We start from the raw sequence: 22,357 nt of genomic DNA on the forward strand, positions 1-22,357 counted from the left end.
CAGTGAAGAGAACTCCTTTACAGTGAAGAGAAAGTTGATGTCTTTCATGGTGTGTTTTTCTCCTTTACACAATCCCAGGCAAATGTTGCCAATTTCTGGCTCTGGGATTCCGTGTTTATGCTTTAAGTCTGGTTGCTGTCTTTTGTTTTTCCAGATTGACAACAATAAAATGGATTAGGCCTTCCCTTACCAACTATAATTACATTCAGCCCTGCCTCCCTTAAATGATTCCTGGAAGAATTGATTGGAATTTGGGGCATCCCAAATGTTACTATCACATATTTTCTAACAATCTTTAGGTTTACAACCACGGATGACTAATCTCATTCATGATGTGTGTTTTGGATATCTAAGGGTAAATGAAATTTCCTGGTTCACAGATTCTTGGTGAGCATGGTGCTTACAGTGTGCCACAGGCATGGCCAACATCCTTTAATAGAAGCACATGCACAGCTATTATGTAGGCATGCAATCTCCATTTAGAAGATTGCAAAGGGAGAATCTCCCTGTTTACTTTTAGAATGGCAAAACGAAGACAGATATTTCTTGGAAGTGCAGAATCTAAAGTAGCAAAGCCAACACAATGATATTTTATTATCCAAAGCATTTTGATTCTCACTCTTTCTCAAATTAGCAGCACAGCACATAGTAGCAAAATGTAATCTTTGGGGTGTTAGGCATTTCTTGTCACCCAACATAAAAGGTCACAACAGATACAGGCTATTTGGCCTTTTAATAAAAACTGACTATAAGCAGACTGCTTAGTAGGGCTAAACTGTTTGCCTCCATTTTTATACCTTCTCTGAAACTCTTGATAGCTATGAATGAGTCGGCTGGGCATGATCCAGGATCCCCCCGACAATTTTAGACTGTCAAGGCAGATCGTATTTGGGAAGAGTTAAACACAGCTCTCTGCAACATTAATTCCATTTGAGAAGCAAATGTTCCCAAGGGCACATGAGGACCTGTCCTGCACAATCTGGCTTTCAGTGGCGTCACAGGGCACAGCTCTGTCTTGGCATGTGGAGCCCAACACACTCCTGCAGAAGCAGTGAGAGGCAGCGACCTCAGGAAGATCTGAAGAGCAGAAGTAGTGAAAACATTGAACATTACAGCTGTGTGGCTTGTGACAATATTGTCTCTTATGGTAAATGTAGAAACAAACTTTGTAATTGGGAAATTGAACTTTGAAATGATTCTTCTATTAATTATTCTTCTAGCTTATATGTGAGTTTTTAAGTAATCAATGGGCACTTAAGCATAAAGTCATTATTTTTAATAGGACAATTAGTGTATTTTTTTTTGCAAAATGGTGCTTATTGAATCTATTGCCTATGAATAAAAATGTCAGATTTCATTATGACTATTCTCTAGTAAAGTTTAATGAGTACATTGTTTTCCATAGTGTATGTAGCAATGCTATTTTGTAATTCATGATGTTATTTCTCTCTCTCATTTTTATATATTTATTTCATGTATTTTTTCATATATATATATGGTTAACACATTTTTCAAATATTTCTGATTCAATGAGCATTAAACTTATCTCAATTTTTTCATACTATTTGGCCTTTCAAACCATACGTTACTTTTTTACATTTAATGTTGAAAGTATTAGCCTCATAATACATTAACTCTGACTTTATCCTTTTAATCTATATTCTAGTCATCTCAATTGATTTTTTTGAAGATACACAACAAAAAAAGTCACTTCTTTTTGCAAGCAACTCATTACAAGATGCTGGGGATATAGTGAAGTTCTGCTTCTGAAAATAGCACAAATAAAGACCAACTACAAACTACAAACACGCCAAATGTGATATTAATGAATTCCAAATACATACAGATCACTACATGTGAATGGTAATCACCTAATACAAAGCCAGTGTTATAAGAGTCCCACAGAGTAACTTGGAGCAACACAAAGAAGTTACAGCAAAGAATTTATTGGTCTACTTTGCAGATTTTCTCATTTCTTCCATAAAAAAAGATATTATGCTCTTCTTATCCCATTGGATAAAAGGCAAAACTTGAAGACAAAAGGCTTGATTAGCTTGTGACCAACTAAAAGAGTTATAAAGGTGGAGGAGGGAGGTTGACAGAGTTTCACTTTGTGTCTAAACTATGTTCACTCTGGAATTCGTGCATATCGTGGCCTCTCTATAGGATTGAGTATTTCTAGAATTTGTATGCAGTGCATGAGCTCCCAAAAAATCAACTGGGAAAAACCTTCCCCAAAGGAGAGAGTAAGGTACATAAATTTGGGACAATTATGATATCCAGGTATACCTAAGAGGACATGATTTTCTGACCAACATGACACCTGTCAGCTAGTTTGTCCTTCAGCCTGGGCCTATGGAATCATGCGAGTCACAGAAAAAGACAGCTGAAACTGCAACATTCTTCATGAGAACTGTACCAGATTATGCAGCATCATAAGACAGCACTGCTTTAGTATCCTTGTCATGTAATTTATTTTAAAGCACAAAGATAGGTAGAATTTTCCCTTTCATCAGTGGGCATGTTTAAAGGACACCATCTCCTTATTCCTGTCAGAAGTACTTTTAAACTTAAACACGGTGTTTGGCCACATTAGAACTCAATGTGTCATTGATACAGTACAACTTTGACATCAGTGGCAGGCATCCGAGCTGTAAAGTACCCTTGTTAGGTATTACAGACACAAAAGGAGGTGAAAAACAGCAAAAAGTCAAAGCAACGGAAAAGAAAAATCATAGGCAGAGGATGGCTGAAGGTACTGTGTTTCTAGCACATGTGAAATAACAATCGTGTACCTTCTCTTTTGGAGGATTCTAAAAAGAAAAAAAACAAACTGCCAAGAATTCACCATGCATTAAATTCACCACTCCCAAAAGACAACACCTAGGAGTATTTATTGTACAGTTATTGTGACCATATTTATTACTCCTAACCTGTTATGGTAGGAGAATTGTAGATACAGGTAATACACAAAAGAGGCAGATCATAGGCATGTGCACGTAATGAGGTTGGCGCCACCTCCAAAAGCCAACTAGGCAAACTTCCAGGAAGCCAGAGTTCAAGCCAAATTTTCCAGTATAAACCACACACCAAAAGAGAAGCCTGATTAGGGCTGAGTGGCTCCACCAGGACAAAATAGTCAATGAGCCAAAAACAAAGACTAAAAAAGTATTTAATGGACAGTACCTGCTCACAGTGTCACAGTCAGTCTCCTACCAGAAAGAGAGGAGAGGATCTGAGCATAGCTGCACCAAAAACAGACAATAAATAGTACCTAGGGTGAGGAATGTTTCCCAAGGATGGGAAAGCTAAGTTAGGAACATAGTGAAGCAAGAAAAAAGAGCAGAAATCATCGATAATTGAAGTAGTTGAAGCTAGATGAGATTGAGACAAAAAACTTAAGTCAATAAATTAACAAAAGTTTACTCAGTACCTTAGCACTCAACGTGAAGTCAGAGGCTATTGATATGTAATCAATGCAGGCAACTAGGGTACTGCAACCAAGGGGGCATCGTAGCTTAGTGTCAAGATGGAATTTTGGAAGTAGACATACATATTTGAATCCCTTTTCCACTATCCATGATCTGTGTGATTGCTGGTCTGTCATCTCCACAAAGACAAGAAATCTGCATGAGGCATTTTCACCACTATATCCTATTCTCTCAACCCAACATTTAAATATTATTCAATAATAGCATTCTGGTAGGGGAGAGCCACTACCACATTAAATCTATAGTGAAATTTGTTGCAATTTTAAAAATTGTTTAAATGGGCATCTTAGCATTAAAAATACTGTACGAAGCCTTCAAAATTATGCTTGAATAAATATATGAACTCATCTTTTTGAATCCTAGATTTTTTTATCTGCACAATGATGAAAATAACAACTTATTATTATAATTACAATGCTGGTAGTATTACCAGTTATTAAAATACTGTCATTATAAAAATAAAATAAGGTGTGTGTGTGTGTGTGTGTGTGTGTGTGTGTGTGTGTGTGTGTGAAGTGCTCAGCACAATGCCCAGGACATTCAGAATAGTTTTCCTGTACTCTCCTTGCCCTATTTGGAGAGAACATGAAATGGTTTGTCAATTTTAAAATAAATGATGTAAGGGGTTACTATGGGGAGCAGTTAAGTTGTGCTGAAGGTATCAGAAAGGTAAAGACAGAATGAATAGTCTCAAAATGTTTAAAAATTCAAAGGGGACCAGGCGCAGTGGCTCACGCCTGTAATCCCAGCACTTTGGGAGGCCGAGGCGGGCGGATCACGAGGTCAGGAGATCGAGACCATCCTGGCTAACACGGTGAAACCCCGTCTCTACTAAAAATACAAATATATATATATATATATTAGCCAGGCGTGGTGGCGGGCGCCTGTAGTCCCAGCTACTAGGGAGGCTGAGGCAGGGGAATGGCATGAACCTGGGAGGCGGAGCTTGCAGTGAGCCGAGACCGCACCACTGCACTCCAGCCTGGGCGACAGAGCGAGCCTCCGTCTCAAAAAAAAAAAAAAAAAAAAAAGCTCCAAAGGAAGCCTTCTGAAGTCTTAGGACAGGGCAGGAGAATCAAGTGAAAGTCTCCAGGGACTCCTGACCTCACATGGAATATGGGCAGCTGCTGCTGTAGAAGAGTTGGGAAAGGGAGAGAAGAGCATACAGAGCCTACTGAGGCCTGAGAGCAAAGCAATTCCTCTAAAATCTCTGGGCCTTACACTGAATGTGAAGTAGCAGCCACCTGTAGCTGGAGGAGAGACAGAAGAGCTGAAAGAGATCCCTCATCCCTACCCTAGAGGCACAAGCGTATTAAGACAGAGCAGGACAATGGAGACAAGACTTGGAGAATCTCAGATCGCATTCTCTGCTAAAGGAAAGATTCTGTTCCAGCCCTCAAATTATTTGACGTTTGTGGTAAAATGAATTTAACTAAAGCCACCACAAAGTGCATCCTCAGGTCAACCACATGCTGGAGGGACTAACTCCCACCCAACCCCCACAAGTCTGGCAAAGGTGCATGCCCTTTCTAAGGTTAAATGTTATTTACCTTAATTTCTGTGGTTCTTTTACTCATAATGTCTGGCATTTAATCATAAATTGCTGGACATGTAAAGAAACAAGAAAATGTGGCAAATTGTCAAGAATAGAACCAGACCAAAAGAATGGTCAATAGAACTAGACCCAGAAATTGACAGATGTTGAAAGTATCAGACACAAATTTTAATATATCTATGCTAAATATTTTAAAGAATCTAGTGGAAAAAGTCGCATGAACAGATGAAGAATTTCAGTAGAAAGATATCAGTTATGAAAGTAGTAAAAAGTACTCTAGAAATACACAAAATCTTATCCAAAAAAAATTTTTTTTTTTTGAGACAGAGTCTTGCTCAGTTGCCCAGGCTGGAGTGCAATGGTGCGATCTCAGCTCACTGCAAACTGTGCCTCCTGGGTTCAAGTGATTCTCCCACCTCAGCCCCCCATATAACTAGGATTACAGATGTGCCACCATGCCTGGTTAATTTTTGTATTTTTAGTAGAGAAAGGGTTTCTCCATGTTGGCCTGGCTGGTCTCAAACTCCTGACCTCAGGTGATCCACCCGCCTCAGCCTCCCAAAGTGCTGGGATTACAGGAGTGAGCCATGGAGCCCAGCCAAATTTTTTTTTAAATCATTTCAGTGTGATCATTAGCAGGATAGACACAGCAGAGGACACTCAAGAGAGGTTCAGTGAATATCTGAAGTAAGGCAAAACAAAATAAATCAAAATTAAATGAGAGAAATCAGTTTCTACTGAGCAGCCAGTTGAGACCATGCATTGACTGGATTACTCCAATGTCTCAATTAATTTTACCTAAAATGGTAGCCATAACACTGCAACTTAGGGGCCCTTTATTATAACTCCCACCCATGAAGAGAAATCACATCTTGTTGGGATGAGGAGGAAGTAAGGAAGAAAAAAGGCTTCAAACAGAAGAATCTGAATTGAGTATTCAAAATAGAGATAATATGGTGGGCCTTTTGCGTGATGAGAAGAGCATAACAGATAAAGACAAGAAAGGTAAATACAGAATATGTTTACAAAATGGCAAAAGGGTTATGAAAGTCATACTGAGAAAACATATACACAGGTGACACTGCCCTACTTAAGAGAGTTTATACTATAAACTTCTGATATTTTTTTCTTAATCTGCTCACAATAATTAATACTGTGCTGCATGGAAAGTAGGTACTAAATAAATATTTATTTTAAATGAAACATGTGAGTGAGGGAATGAATGAATGAATAATGAAAGCAGTTGTCAGCACATTTTGAAGAGCTGGCAACAGTGGTGTCTCAATCTACGCAATAACATAAAATACTCTGGGATATCTTAGATCAGGAGTTCTAGCTACAGAAAGAGAGATATGCAGGGAGAAATTAAAAATAAAATAGGATAGTTTAAGTTAGAGCCTTAAGACATCACAACAAGAGAATTAACCAGGAGCAAAATGGCGCCCCCCTTTCCCGTGCCTTCTGAAGCAGTAACTCTGCCCCTCATCAAACATGGAAATGACTGCCCAGTAGAGCCATGGACATCACACAAGACCCTGTCCTTGAATTTTTTCAACAACCACAGTTTCAGATTCATGAATTCCTGCATATGTCAGGCATAGAGCTAAGCACCACTGTATATACTTGTAAATGGGACAAGCCTTGATTCTGCCTCCAGGAAGTTTACAGAGTAAAGGAGGTTTTAAATGCTGTGCAATGCGGATCGGAGTTTGCATTGATTCTGAAATTCAGTGATTTAGTCTTCAGTACTATCAAGGGCTCTACTAACTGGCCTTAGTTTTTAGAAACTTAACCTATATCTCTGTCCTCACTGACAAGCTATAGAGCTTATTTATCAAATAGAAAATAATTTGAGTCACAAGTGTGAGTTATATATATGTAATTTTTAACTATCTGGTAGTCACATTTTTTAAACAAATTTTTTTCTTTTACTTTCTTTTTTTTTGAGACAGAGTCTCGCTCTGTTGCCCAGGCTGGAGTGCAGTGGCATAATCTTGGCTCACTGCAAGCTCCACCTCCTGGGTTCATGCCATTCTCCTGCCTCAGCCTCCCTAGTAGCTGGGACTACAGGTGCCCGCCACCACGCCCAGCTAATTTTTTTTGTATTTTTAGTAGAGACGGGGTTTCACTGTATTAGCCAGGATGGTCTCTATCTCCTGGCCTCGTGATCTGCCTGCTTCAGCCTCCCAAAGTGCTGGGATTACAGGCATGAGCCATCGCTCCCGACCTTTCTTTTACTTTTAAGTTCATGGGTACAAGTGCAAGTTTGTTACATAGGTAAGCTTGTGTCATGGGGGTTCATTGTACAGATTATTTCATCACCCAGGTATTAAGCCTAGTAACCATTAGTTATTTTTCCTAATCCTCTTCCTTCTTCCACCCTCCACCGTCTGATAGGCCCCAGTGTGTGCTGTTCCCTTCTATGTGTCTATGTGTTTGCATAATTTAGCTCCCACTTACAAGTAAGACGATGTGGTATTTGGTTTTCTGTTCCTTGTTAGTATGCTAAGGATCATGGCCTCCAGCTCCATTCATGTCCCTGTAAAGGATATGATCTCATTCTTTTTTGTAGCTGCATAGTATTCCATAGTGTATATGTACCACTTTTCTTTATCCATTCTATCATTGATGGGCATTTAGACTGAATACATGTCTTTGCTATACATGTCTTTGCTATTGTGAATAGTGCTGCAATTAACATATACATGCGTGTGTCTTTATGACAGAATGATTTCTATTCCTTTGGGTATATACCCAGTAATGGGATTGATGGGTTGAATGGTATTTCTGTTGGTGGGAGTGTAAATTAGTTCAGCCATTATGCAAGACAGTGTGGTGATTCCTCAAAGACTTAAATATGATAAACGCTTTTTAAAAAGTAAAGTGAAACAGTTCAAATTAATTTAAATAATAAACTTAGCCTAATATATCCAAAACATTATCATTTCCACATGTAATCAACATAAAAATGATTGCAATATTTTATAGTTAGCCTTTGAAATCCAAGGTATATTACATTTAATGCTCATCTCAATTCCCGCTGGCCACACTTAAATGTTCGGCAGCCACATTTGGCTAAACTATGGAGTCTGTCCTGTTTCATAAGTAGGAATGTATGCCTCGTGACAGAGTGTGTACTGCGGGAGAAGCTTTGAAAAATAGAAGTAAAAACAGAGAGAAAACAAGCCCTAAAAATACAAAAAACAATGACTGACAAAGAATTGAATCTGTCCAAAATCTGTAGGAAAGAAGACACTGGGAGATTTGAAACTCCAGCCAGTGAACATTGCTCAGGATCAAATATTGCCTAACACAGCATTTTGTGTTGGAGATTCTGAGTTTTATTCCTGTTTTATCACCTTCCCACAACTGGCCCTCAAGAAAATAATTTACCCTGATTGTGCCTCAACTCTTTTACTTAAAAATGAGAATAATAATGTGAACTGAGTTCACACAGGTCTTAACAGATGAATAAATATTGAAAAAAAAATCACATGCATAGGAACAATGCAGATTGTTCGATTCTTAACTCCTCCTCAAACGCAGGACCTGTAACCTTTCCATTCTGGTGTATTTCATCCCCCACAAAATATTTTTAAGAGTCTCCAAGAGACGCCTTTAAATGTACTTGGAAAGAAGTCCAAGTTGCCGGGTACTGGGACTTGTCTGCCAGGCAACTGCTACCTCCTGCAGGACACTACTCCACTCAGACTGAATTTCATGGATTATTTTAAAAGGTGCACTTCTCCTTGCTGAAAAATAGAAGTAAGTCAGATAAAGTGTAGTAAGTTAGTTCTCAAAGCAGTATGAACCAAATTAATGGAGTGTTTTAAGTTCTGTGTAAAATAAACATACGACTAGTGATACAGCTGTGGTCACCCCAGGAACGAGTTTGCTCTTTTCCATGAAGGCCTAATATAACTGAAAATGGGTGAAACCCTGTTGGGATGAAGTCAGAGGTCAGATAGCTAAATATAAGCACATTTTTCTAAAACCTACTGTGAAAGGCAGTAGAGCAGTCTAACATGAATATGGTTTTGGCATTTTTATTTCAAGCTATGATCTCTTCAAAAAAAAAAGTTACTGGGATTTATTATTATTTAGATGATAAAAGCTGGTCAAGAACCCAGAATGAAGACTAAATAAGTTAGTTCAAGGTCCTGCCTTGGTTAAAAAGTGTAAGAAAAATCTTTCAGTACAAAAGTACCTTATCAGGGGTCGCCAATATCTAAAAATGCATATGAGGAGTCAGTCCTTTGACTACAGATTTTTTTTCACTGTTAAACTGCAAGTATTCTGAGCAATGTAACACCAAAACACTGTGAGATATTTATGCCTCAGGCAGAATAAATATTAAATCTTGTTTTACTTAGCATGTGTTTCCCCAAATACCAAGGCTGAGAAAAAGGCTGACACACAGGTAATTTATTTGGGAAGTGATGCCTTGGAGAGAAAATAAGTTACAGAGGGAGTAAAAGAGAGAGAGAGACAGGAAAAGCCAATACAGCAAATTAATTTGGCCATAGGTATGGGTAACAGGGATTCAATCTCATGGGACTTTCTGAAGGGTTTTATGAAGTGAGTCACAAAACTGTACACTTTGGGTATGGTTGGGAGACAAATTCACCCATTGTCTCTTGCGCCTTGCCAAGACTGGCCTCAGGGGCACAAATGTCAAGTCAACTTCAGCAAGTGTCCCAGACTGTAGCATCAGCAAAACCTTAAGAAAGGAAGCAAGGGGTATTCAGTGCAGCCCCAACTAGAAGGGTTGTCAGGCTTCACCAATGTAAAGCTAGTCAAAGATTATATGGAACATGCTGCCGCAGCAAAGGCTAAAATGACAGATGGAACTAAGTGGGTTTGAATGGCACACAAAAGGTGTCCAATACAGTCCACTCCTTTTATTACTTCGATCTTTATTAACTCCAAACTTTTAGTCCTATTTAGGGTTGTGAATGGCCACAATCTCTGCATGTAGTTAATGCAAGAGAGCTAGTGGAACAAACAGGTCTTGAAGTAAAAATTGACATTCGTTATCTCCCGCCAGCATGACCAATCCCATATTTTCCTCACCATCAGATGGCACTTCAGCTGATCTAGGTTGCTTGCCTACTAGGGTAAATCAGACCTTCATCTGTAAAGGATATGCATTCCTAATTGTCTTGCCCTTGTCAGGCTTTGCTTGTAACAGTTACTTGTTCATCATTATCAGTGGACAGAGAAAAACCAGTGAATGTCATAGTGACTCCTTACATTCCAGATACGCTCCTTTCTGACTTGTTTCATCAATTGTAACTCCTCCTGATAATCAAGATCAATTATCCCACCAATATCATCCACGTTTTCTTTGCCTATTGGTATTTTGGCATGAAGTGTCCAAAAAGAACTTTTTAAAAAAAAAAAAAAAAAAAAAGTCGTAACTGTTTTAAGTTTAAAATTGTAGCTTTAAAGTGGAAATAGTATGTCCCCTGGTGGGACATCATCCCCACCCCAGGAACCAAGATCTCTAATGTGGTACAACCTTAAGCTGTTGGGACAGGAGATGTAAATTCCACAAGTGAGCTAGTGGAGGATGATGGTGAGACAGCTCTCATTCTACTTCCACCTTTCGGTTCAGAGATTCACATGTTGCCTCTAGAGGGGGGATATATTATTTCCCTAGGGATGGCATAACAAAACTGGTTGACTTAAGATAAGAGAGATCTTGTTTTACAGTTCTGGTGGCTAGAAGTTTAAAATCTCAAAAGACTCAAGTGATGAACCATTCTTTGCCTCTTCCTAGCTTCTGATGATTGCTGTCAGTCTTCAATGGTCCTTGGCTCACAGCTGTATCACTCTAATCTCTGCTTCCTTCATCACATGGTTTTATTCCCTATGTCTCTCTGAAAGCCTGTGTTCAAATTTTCCTCTTCTTATAAGGAGACTAAGTCATTAGATTTAAGGCCTACCCTAATCTAGTATGACCTCATCTTAAGTTGATTGTATCTGCAAAGACCCTATTTTCGAATAAGGTCACATTTACAGGTTCCAGCTGGACAGGAATGAATGAGGGGGAAGGAAGCATTTCAATACAGTATAGGGACATGGAATGTATATCAGCACAGATATGGCACCCCAGAGGACAGTACTCCCATCGCTCAGGATTGTTCACAAGCTAGTGCTCTTACCTGAGCCTAAAGCAGGCCTTTCCAACAGTCCGTTATCTATTCTGTGCAAATATAAGAAATATGACCCAAAGATGTTAAATTCTTACTCTAGTTCACACAGCTAGAAGGGATCACAGATTTTGGAGTCATGCCCCAGTCTACCATCTCTAAGTTAAGTACAGTCTCCTTTACAGAATATTTCCTCTAATTATTGTTTTCCCAAATGTTTTGTCCACCCAGAAGATTTTGTGCCATTACTTCTAGACACCTGGCCTATTTGAAAAAGCTACTGGGTGTTCTTTCCCACTATCTTTAGAGTTAGGGAAAGCCGATTTGGAATCCTAATTCAATCAATTCCTGCTTTTGGATCATGTAGCCTTTCCAGCCTCAAATGACCAATGCATAAAGTGGGGGCAGTAGTATCCATCTCACATAGTGAATGGGTAGAGTATATAAGATGGTATTTGTAAAGCATTAAGCACAATTCTTGGCACATAGTGCTACATGATGCTTGTCACTGTGCCAAGTGCTATAGAAGAACCACAGTCATCTTGGGGGCTTTTAGAATAGCCATTTTGTCCATTCCTCCTACTTTTTCCTCCTTCCAGGAATGCTGAATTGATGGCTGGAAATGTGACAGTCATCTTGAATAATAAGGCAATGTTGAGGGTGGAAGTCATATACTAAGGATGGTAGAGCAAAAGAAAGCGAGGAATCTGAGTCCTTGAAGACAGGGGAGCTGTCATACCACCCAAAAACTGCAAGGTCCAGGTTCCTTTTACATTAGTGAGTAATAAGCCACTACCCCGTTAATCCAACTTATTTAGCTTTATTGTTTTATACTGCAAAGCCTAATGCTAAATCAAACAAGTAAAACTGACATACCATTCTCCCAAATTTATCATTGTCCTGAGGAGACAAGGGAAATGCACATATTCAAAGAGAAAAAAAAAGGAGAGAGAGAGACAGAGAGGTTACATTCTAAACTGTGGTTCTGCCAAGAAGCACAAGGGAGTATCAGAGAAGGCAAAAATCTATGCAGATTGAATCAGCCAAAGGTTTTCAGCAGAAGAGTAAACCAAACTAGGCCTTGAGAGAAGCAGAGGATTCGGAGAGGGGATGAGGAGAGGTGGAACTCTCAACATGTCAGCCAAATAACAGCTAAAGAAAAGACTCAAAAGGAAAGAAGGAAGCAATTAGGAAAGCAAATTCAAGAACACATATGAAAGCTTTTACTGTAAAGAGAAAAAAGTGTGGGTTTTCAAGTGTGACAAAAGAGCCAGCTCTCCAGTTAATGTGACGAAAAGAATAACAAAGAATAAGAGGAAATTTATGGTTCTTTTAAGAAATGTTTAGTCTGGTCATAGCAGTAGAAATGGTTAATCTTTCATGTATTCAAATTCCTGATAATTATTAATAACTTGTCGAGATGGGAGAGGAATGGTATGGAAAAAAGTGACAAAATCTCAAAAATATGGGCAAAATAAGCATAAGAAAAGAAAATGTAAACAGAATAGTTTTTATGAACATTTGAAAAACATATTTGTATGAAAGGAATTAGTTATGGATTAGTTACAGTCATAAGGGGCTTTGTTTCCATTTGTGTTCAATTTTTTCTTTTCTTTTCTTTTTTTTAACTCTTGCAGCATTTTAGTTCCTCCTCCAAAGTAAAAACCAAATCTAAAAAGGCAATTCTTAGCTGAGATTGACTTATATAGATGACTTGATTTTAGTTAACTTTCTTCTTCGAATGTCAAACTCACAGAAATTATATGTTTATTGATTAAAGGTTTTTAGCTGCAAGTAATAAAATTCAATTCAAGTTAACTTAAGCAAGAAAGGTGAATTGACTAAATGAATCCAGCTCATTCATGCAATTTAAAGGAAAGATTAGAGCAGGGACTTATGGAAGGCAGTGGAACAAAGAAGCTAAAAGCAATCAGGGTTTTTTCTCCCTATCTGCCTCACCTCAGCTTCTTTCTACACATATGTTTTTCAAATGTTCATAAAAACTATTCTGTTTACATTTTCTTTTCTTATGCTTATTTTGCCCATATTTTTGAGATTTTGTCACTTTTTTCCATACCATTCCTCTCCCATCTCGACAAGTTATTAATAATTATCAGGAATTTGAATACATGAAAGATTAACCATTTCTACTGCTATGACCAGACTAAACATTTCTTAAAAGAACCATAAATTTCCTCTTATTCTTTGTTATTCTTTTCTTATTCTTCTCTTTCTCTTTGAACTTTCCCTGCTTCTCATTTCATGGACCAGGTAGATTATCCCTTCCCTTCCCACTCCCACTCCAGCTCCCCAGTTAATATTCCTACCTCTCAAGAGATCATTCTAAACCGAAATGCCTTCTGCTATTCCCTATTCCAAATTCCCAGAGAATAAAATATGAATGTTAAATGGGTCCCAGAGCCAACAAGGCCCACAAGGTCCCAGACAAATAGCCCTTTCTACTTCTATAACTTGGTGTTGTACCACTCTCCCATTTGTTCACTGGACTCCTGACACACTGGCCTTTTGCAGTTCTTAGAAGATGGCAAGCTTTCTCCCTTCAGAGACTTTGCACTCACTGTCCTCTTTAACAAAAAAGGAGGAGCCACATCCTCCTCCAGATGTGGCTACAATGGGCTAATCCTCTCAGCTGCATCTCCCCTTAGGTGCCATTGCCTCCAAGAAGCCTGCCTTGAGCATTCTATCTTAAGTGGAAATTCCTTGCCCATCCACCCCATTTATTCTGGATCAGAGAATCTTGTTTAAAATCTATGTTAATACTCACTGGAATTGGATTGATTCCTTTCCTGTTTGTGTATTTTCTTGGATAATATCCATCTTTCCTAATTGATTATAAGGAGCATACTGTAACACTACAGGTTTTCTACCCATCTATTTCCATCCGGCTTACTAATAATTTTCTATTTTTTTCAGGTATCTAGCTGTCCCCCAAATTACACTGTGCTTCATTAGAAGCTAAAAGAAAAATAAGTTATCTTCCACCTCTGAGTATAACTCTGGCTTGTTCCAATGCTTGTAACTGCAGCAGCCAATTCTTTGCTTATAATCGAAGGATGGAGTCAATCTGAGTAAAGATGGCAAAGCAGAGAGACAGAAAAAAATCTGAGACCTTGATGACACTTTTGAACCTCTGAATTAGTCAACTCTGAAGTCTACATACCATAGAATCCCAGCTATATGAGATTACAGATATCTTTAATTGTGAACTACTTTGAGATAACATTTCAGTGGCTTAGACCTAACCAAGCCACTCTTGGGGTGGGAACCATGACTCTGTTGCTTTCCATTGTGTTTTTAGGGACTAGCACAGTGCCTGGTTCAGAATAGAGGTCTGGGATTGTTAGCAAAATGAATGAATTTGTTCTATCATCAGAAGCCATAAAGATAAAATCATGTATACAAACATGATTGCCAGAGGCACCAAATGAATTCACTAGAGAAAGAAAAGACATTTTAATAAATGGTGCTGAACCACTGGATATCCATCAGGGAAAAAATAAAATAAATCTCAACCCCATCTCACTGCATAAACACAAATTGATTTGAGATGGAAAACAAATATGAATGTAAAAGATAGAACAATAAACTTTTTAGATGAAAGTATATTTTCATGATCATTGAGTAAGCAAATATTTCATAGATAGCACATAAAACAATGCAGGTTGAGCACTTCTAATCTGAAAATCCAAAATCTGAAATGCTCTAAAACCAAAAATTTTTGAGTGCCAACATGATGCCACAAGTGGAAAATTCCCCATGACCTCATGTGACAAGTCACAGTGAAAATGCAGGCACACAACCTATGGTTTATTTAGCATCCCCAGAGAAAAAAAAAGATTTTTCTCAGAAAAACACAAACAAATGTTTTTTTGTCAGCATACCTACCTTAATCTCAAAAACAAGCTGCACAAAGCACCAAGGTAGCTGGAAACAAATAATACATTCGAAATGGTTCAATCCACAAATGGCTGAGATAATGACACTTTTGCTTTCTGATAGTTCAGTGTATGCAAACTTTGTTTCATGCCCAAAATTATTAAAAGTATTTACAAAATTACCTTCAGTCAATGGGTATATAGTCTATATAAGACACAAGTGATATTTCTGTGTTTAGACTTGGGTCTCATCCCTGTAATATATCACGTATACACAAACATCCCCAAAGCTGAAAATATCCTAAATCCAAAACACTTTTGGTCCCATGCATTTCAGATAAGGAACACTCAACCTGTATCATAAGAGGAAACATTGATAAACTAGATTTCTTTGAAATTGAAATTTCTCTCCATCAAAATATACCATTAAGGAAATGAATAGGCAAGCCACAGCCTGGGAGGAAATATTTACGGTGCATATTCTGTCAAAGAGTTTTATTCTAGAATATAGAAAGAACGGGGGTGGAGCCAAGATGGCCGAATAGGAACAGCTCCGGTCTCCATCTCCCAGCCCCAGCGACACAGAAGACGGGTGATTTCTGCATTTCTGCTTGAGGTACCGGTTTCATCTCACTAGGGAGTGCCTAACAGTGGGTTCAGGACAGTCGGTGAAGCGCACTGTGCGCGAGCCGAAGCAGGGCGAGGCATTGCCTCACTCGGGAAGCCCAAGGGGTCAGGGAGTTCCCTTTCCTAGTCAAAGAAAGGGGAAACAGACGGCACCTGGAATATCGGGTCAGTCCCGTCCTAATACTGCGCTTTTCCAACGGGCCTGGAAAACGGCACACTAGGAGATTGTGTCCCGCACCTGGCTCGGAGGGTCCTATGCCCACAGAGTCTTGCTGATTGCTAGCACAGCAGTCTGAGATCACGCTGCAAGGCGGCAACGAGGCTGGGGGAGGGGCGCCCGCCATTGCCCAGGCTTGCTTAGGTAAACAAAGCAGCCAGGAACCTCGAACTGGGTGGAGCCCACCACAGCTCAAGGAGGCCTGCCTGCCTCTGTAGGCTCCACCTCTGGGGGCAGGGCACAGACAACCAAAAACTCAGCGAGAACCTCCACAGCCTTAAATGTCCCTGTCTGACTGACAGCTTTGAAGAGAGTAGTGGTTCTCCCAGCACGCAGCTGGAGATCTGAGAACGGACAGACTGCCTCCTAAAGTGGGTCCCTCACCCCTGAGCAGCCTAACTGGGAGGCACCCCCCCAGTAGGGACAGACTGACACCTCATTCAACTGGGTACTCCTCTGAGACAAAACTTTCAGAGGAACTATCAGACAGCTGAATTTGTGGTCTCACGAAAATCCGCTGTTCTGCAGCCACCGGTGCTGACACCCAGCCAAACAGGGTCTGGAGTGGACCTCTAGTAAACTCCAACAGACCTGCAGCTGAGGGTCTTGTCTGGTAGAAGGAAAATTAACAAACAGAAAGGACATCCACACCAAAAACCCATCTGTACATCACCATCATCGAAGACAAAAAGTAGACAAAACCACAAAGATGGGGAAAAAACAGACCAAAAAAACTGGAAACTCTAAAAAACAGAGCACCTCTCCTCCTCCAAAGGAACGCAGTTCCTCACCAGCAACGGAACAAAGCTGGATGGAGGATGACTTTGATGAGTTGAGAGAAGAAGGCTTCAGACGATCAAACTACTCTGAGCTACGAGAGGAAATTCAAAACAATAGCAAAGAAGTTAAAAACTTTGAAAAAAAATTAGAAGAATGGATAACTAGAATAACCAATGGAGAGAAGGGCTTAAAGGAGATGATGGAGCTGAAAGCCAAGTTTCGAGAACTACGCGAAGAATGCAGAAGCCTCAGTAGCAGATGCGATCAACTGGAAGAAAGGGTATCGCTGATAGAAGATGAAATGAATGAAATGAAGAGAGAAGGGAAATTTAGAGAAAAAAGAATAAAAAGAAATGAACAAAGCCTCCAAGAAATTTGGGACTATGTGAAAAGACCAAACCTACGTCTGATTGGTGTACCTGAAAATGATGGGGAGAATGGAACCAAGTTGGAAAACACTCTGCAAGATATTATCCAGGAGAACTTCCCCAATCTAGCAAGGCAGGCCAGCATTCAGATTCAGGAAATACAGAGAACGCCACAAAGATACTCCTCGAGAAGGGCAACTACAAGACACATAATTGTCAGATTCACCAAAGTTGAAATGAAGGAAAAAATGTTAAGGCAGCCACAGAGAAAGGTCGGGTTACCCACAAAGGGAAGCCCATCAGACTAACAGCTGATCTCTCAGCAGAAACTCTACAAGCCAGAAGAGAGTGGGGGCCGATATTCAACATTCTTAAAGAAAAGAATTTTCAACCCAGAATTTCCTATCCCGCCAAACTAAGCTTCATAAGTGAAGGAGAAATAAAATACTTTACAGACAAGCAAACGCTGAGTGATTTTGTCACCACCAGGCCTGCCCTAAAAGAGCTCCTGAAGGAAGCACTAAACATGGAAAGGAACAACCGGTACCAGCCCCTGCAAAAACATGCCAAATTGTAAAGACCATCGAGGCTAGGAAGAAACTATAGCAACTAACGAGCAAAATAACCAACTAACATCATAATGACAGGATCAGATTCACACATAACAATATTCACGTTAAATGTAAATGGGCTAAATGCTCCAATCAAAAGACACAGACTGGCAAACTGGATAAGGAGTCAGGACCCATCAGTGTGCTGTATTCAGGAAACCCATCTCACGTGCAGAGACACACATAGACTCAAAATAAAGGGATGGAGGAAGATCTATCAAGCAACTGGAAAACAAAAAAAGTCAGGGGTTGCAATCCTAGTCTCTGATAAAATAGACTTTAAACCAACAAAGATCAAAAGAGACAAAGAAGGCCATTACATAATGGTAAAGGGATCAATTCAACAAGAAGAGCTAACTATCCTAAATATATATGCACCCAACACAGGAGCACCCAGATTCATAAAGCAAGTCCTCAGTGACCTACAAAGGGACTTAAACTCCCACACAATAATAATGGGAGATTTTAACACCCCACTGTCAGCATTAGACAGATCAACGAGACAGAAAGTTAACAAGGATATCCAGGAATTGAACTCAGCTCTACATAAAGTGGACCTAATAGACATCTACAGAACTCTCCACCCCAAATCAACAGAATATACATTTTTTTCAGCACCACACCACACCTATTCCAAAATTGACCACATAGTTGGAAGTAAAGCTCTTCTCAGCAAATGTAAAAGAACAGAGATTATAACAAACTGTCTCTCAGACCACAGTGCAATCAAACTAGAACTCAGGATTAAGAAACTCACTCAAAACCGCTCAACTACATGGAAACTGAACAACCTGCTCCTGAATGACTATTGGGTACATAATGAAATGAAGGCAGAAATAAAGATGTTCTTTGAAACCAACGAGAACAAAGACACAACATACCAGAATCTCTGGGACACGTTCAAAGCAGTGTGTAGAGGGAAATTTATAGCACTAAATGCCCACAAGAGAAAGCAGGAAAGATCCAAAATTGACACCCTAACATCACAATTAAAAGAACTAGAAAAGCAAGAGCAAACACATTCAAAAGCTAGTAGAAGGCTAGAAATAACTAAAATCAGAACAGAACTGAAGGAAATAGAGACACAAAAAACCCTTCAAAAAATTAATGAATCCAGGAGCTGGTTTTTTGAAAAGATCAACAAAATTGATGGACCGCTAGCAAGACTAATAAAGAAGAAAAGAGAGAAGAATCAAATAGATGCAATAAAAAACGAAAAAGGGGATATCACCACCGATCCCACAGAAATACAATCTACCATCAGAGAATACTACAAACACCTCTATGCAAATAAACTAGAAAATCTAGAAGAAATGGAAAATTCCTCGACAAATACACCCTCCCAAGACTAAACCAGGAAGAAGTTGAATCTCTGAATAGACCAATAACAGGTTCTGAAATTGTGGCAATAATCAATAGCTTACCAACCAAAAAGAGTCCAGGACCTGATGGATTCACAGCTGAATTCTACCAGAGGTACAAGGAGGAACTGGTACCATTCCTTCTGAAACTATTCCAATCGATAGAAAAAGAGGGAATCCTCCCTAACACATTTTACGAAGCCAGCATCCTCCTGATACCAAAACCTGGCAGAGACATAACCAAAAAGAGAATTTCAGACCAATATCCTTGATGAACATTGATGCAAAAATCCTCAATAAAATACTGGCAAACCGAATCCAGCAGCACATCAAAAAGCTTATCCACCATGATCAAGTGGGCTTCATCCCTGGGATGCAAGGCTGGTTCAACATACGCAAATCAATAAATGTAATCCAGCATATAAACAGAACCAAAGACAAAAACCACATGATTATCTCAATAGATGCAGAAAAGGCCTTTGACAAAATTCAACAACCCTTCATGCTAAAAACTCTCAATAAATTAGGTATTGATGGGACGTATCTCAAAATAATAAGAGCTATCTACAACAAACCCACAGCCAATATCATACTGAATGGGCAAAAACTGGAAGCATTCCCTCTGAAAACTGGCACAAGACAGGGATGCCCTCTCTCACCGCTACTATTCAACATAGTGCTGGAAGTTCTGGCCAGAGCAATCAGGCAGGAGAAGGAAATAAAGGGTATTCAATTAGGAAAAGAGGAAGTCAAATCGTCCCTGTTTGCAGATGACATGATTGTATATCTAGAAAACCCCATTGTCTCAGCCCAAAATCTCCTTAAGCTGATTAGCAACTTCAGCAAAGTCTCAGGATACAAAATTAATGTACAAAAATCACAAGCATTCTTGTACACCAATAACAGACAAACAGAGAGCCAAATCATGAGTGAACTCCCATTCACAATTGCTTCAAAGAGAATAAAATACCTAGGAATCCAACTTACCAGGGATGTGAAGGACCTCTTCAAGGAGAACTACAAACCACTGCTCAATGAAATAAAAGAGGATACAAACAAATGGAAGAACATTCCATGCTCATGGGTTGGAAGAATCAATATCGTGAAAATGGCCATACTGCCCAAGGTAATTTATAGATTCAATGCCATCCCCATCAAGCTACCAATGACTTTCTTCACAGAATTGGAAAAAACTACTTTAAAGTTCATATGGAACCAAAAAAGAGCCCGCATCGCCAAGTCAATCCTAAGCCAAAAGAACAAAGCTGGAGGCATCACGCTACCTGACTTTAAACTATACTACAAGGCTACAGTAACCAAAACAGCATGGTACTGGTACCACAACAGAGACATAGATCAATGGAACAGAACAGAGCCCTCAGAAATGATGCCGCATAGCTACAACTATCTGATCTTTGACAAACCTGACAAAAACAAGAAATGGGGAAAGGATTCCCTATTTAATAAATGGTGCTGGGAAAACTGGCTAGCCATATGTAGAAAGCTGCAACTGGATCCCTTCCTTACACCTTATACAAAAATTAATTCAAGATGGATTAAAGACTTATATGTTAGACCTAAAACCATTAAAATCCTACAAGAAAACCTAGGCAATACCATTCAGGACATAGGCGTGGGCAAGGACTTCATGTCTAAAACACCAAAAGCAATGGCAACAAAAGCCAAAATCGACAAATGGGATCTCATTAAACTAAAGAGCTTCTGCACAGCAAAAGAAACTATCATCAGAGTGAACAGGCAACCTACACAATGGGAGAAAATTTTTGCAACCTACTCATCTGACAAAGGGCTAATATCCAGAATCTACAATGAACTCAAACAAATTTACAAGAAAAAAACAAACAACCCCATCAAAAAGTGGGCAGAGGACATGAACAGACACTTCTCAAAAGAAGACATTTATGCAGCCAAAAAACACATGAAGAAATGCTCCTCATCACTGGCCATCAGAGAAATGCAAATCAAAACCACAGTGAGATACCATCTCACACCAGTTAGAATGGCCATCATTAAAAAATCAGGAAACAACAGGTGCTGGAGAGGATGTGGAGAAATAGGAACACTTTTACACTGTTGGTGGGACTGTAAACTAGTTCAACCATTGTGGAAGTCAGTGTGGCGATTCCTCAGGGATCTCGAACTAGAAATACCATTTGACCCAGCCATCCCATTACTGGGTATATACCCAAAGGACTATAAATCATGCTGCTATAAAGACACATGCACACGTATGTTTATTGCGGCACTATTCACAATAGCAAAGAGTTGGAACCAACCCAAATGTCCAACAACGATAGACTGGATTAAGAAAATGTGGCACATATACACCATGGAATACTATGCAGCCATAAAAAATGATGAGTTCGTGTCCTTTGTAGGGACATGGATGAAACTGGAAAACATCATTCTCAGTAAACTATGGCAAGGACAAAAAACCAAACACCGCATGTTCTTACTCATAGGTGGGAATTGAACAATGAGAACTCATGGACACAGGAAGGGGAACATCACGCTCCGGGGACTGTTGTGGGGTGGGGGGAGGGGGAGGGACAGCATTAGGAGATACACCTAATGCTAAATGACGAGTTAATGGGTGCAGGAAATCAACATGGCACATGGATACATATGTAACAAACCTGCACATTGTACACATGTACCCTAAAACCCTAAAGTATAATAAAAAAAAAAAAAAAAACAACAATAATAATGAATGAAATAGTAAATAGAGATACAGCAGATTAAAACAAAAAGATTAACAAATCAAAAAAAAAAAAAAAAAAGAAAGAACACCTATAAATCTACAGTCAAAACAGCAACAACCCAATGAAACTGGGCAAAAGGCATAAACAGACACTTCACAAAAGAAAACATAGGAGTAATCAATAAGCACATCAGAAGGTCCTCAATGTCCATTAAGAAAATGCAAACAAAAATAAAAATGTCATGTCACTTCATATTTACTAAAATGGCCAAAATTTAAAAGAATGATGATGAAAATGCTAGCAAATATGTAAAAAGGTTGGGACTCTCATCCATTGTTGGTGAAGTGTAAAATGATAAAAACTACTTTGAAAAACTATTTGGTAAAGATACGCTATCCTATGAGCCAGTAATTCCACTCTTAAATATTTATCTAAAGGAAATGGCCAACAAACACTCATTCAAGAATGTCTATGGCAATCTTAGTCATAAAACCCAAACTCTTTAAAAAATCCTAATGTTCTTCAACAGGATAATAATTAAACAAAATGTGATGTATTCCTAAAATGGAATAT

Source organism: Symphalangus syndactylus, chromosome 12 (assembly GCF_028878055.3).
Source record: "Symphalangus syndactylus isolate Jambi chromosome 12, NHGRI_mSymSyn1-v2.1_pri, whole genome shotgun sequence".
In the NCBI taxonomy this organism is placed as follows: Eukaryota; Metazoa; Chordata; class Mammalia; order Primates; family Hylobatidae; genus Symphalangus; species Symphalangus syndactylus.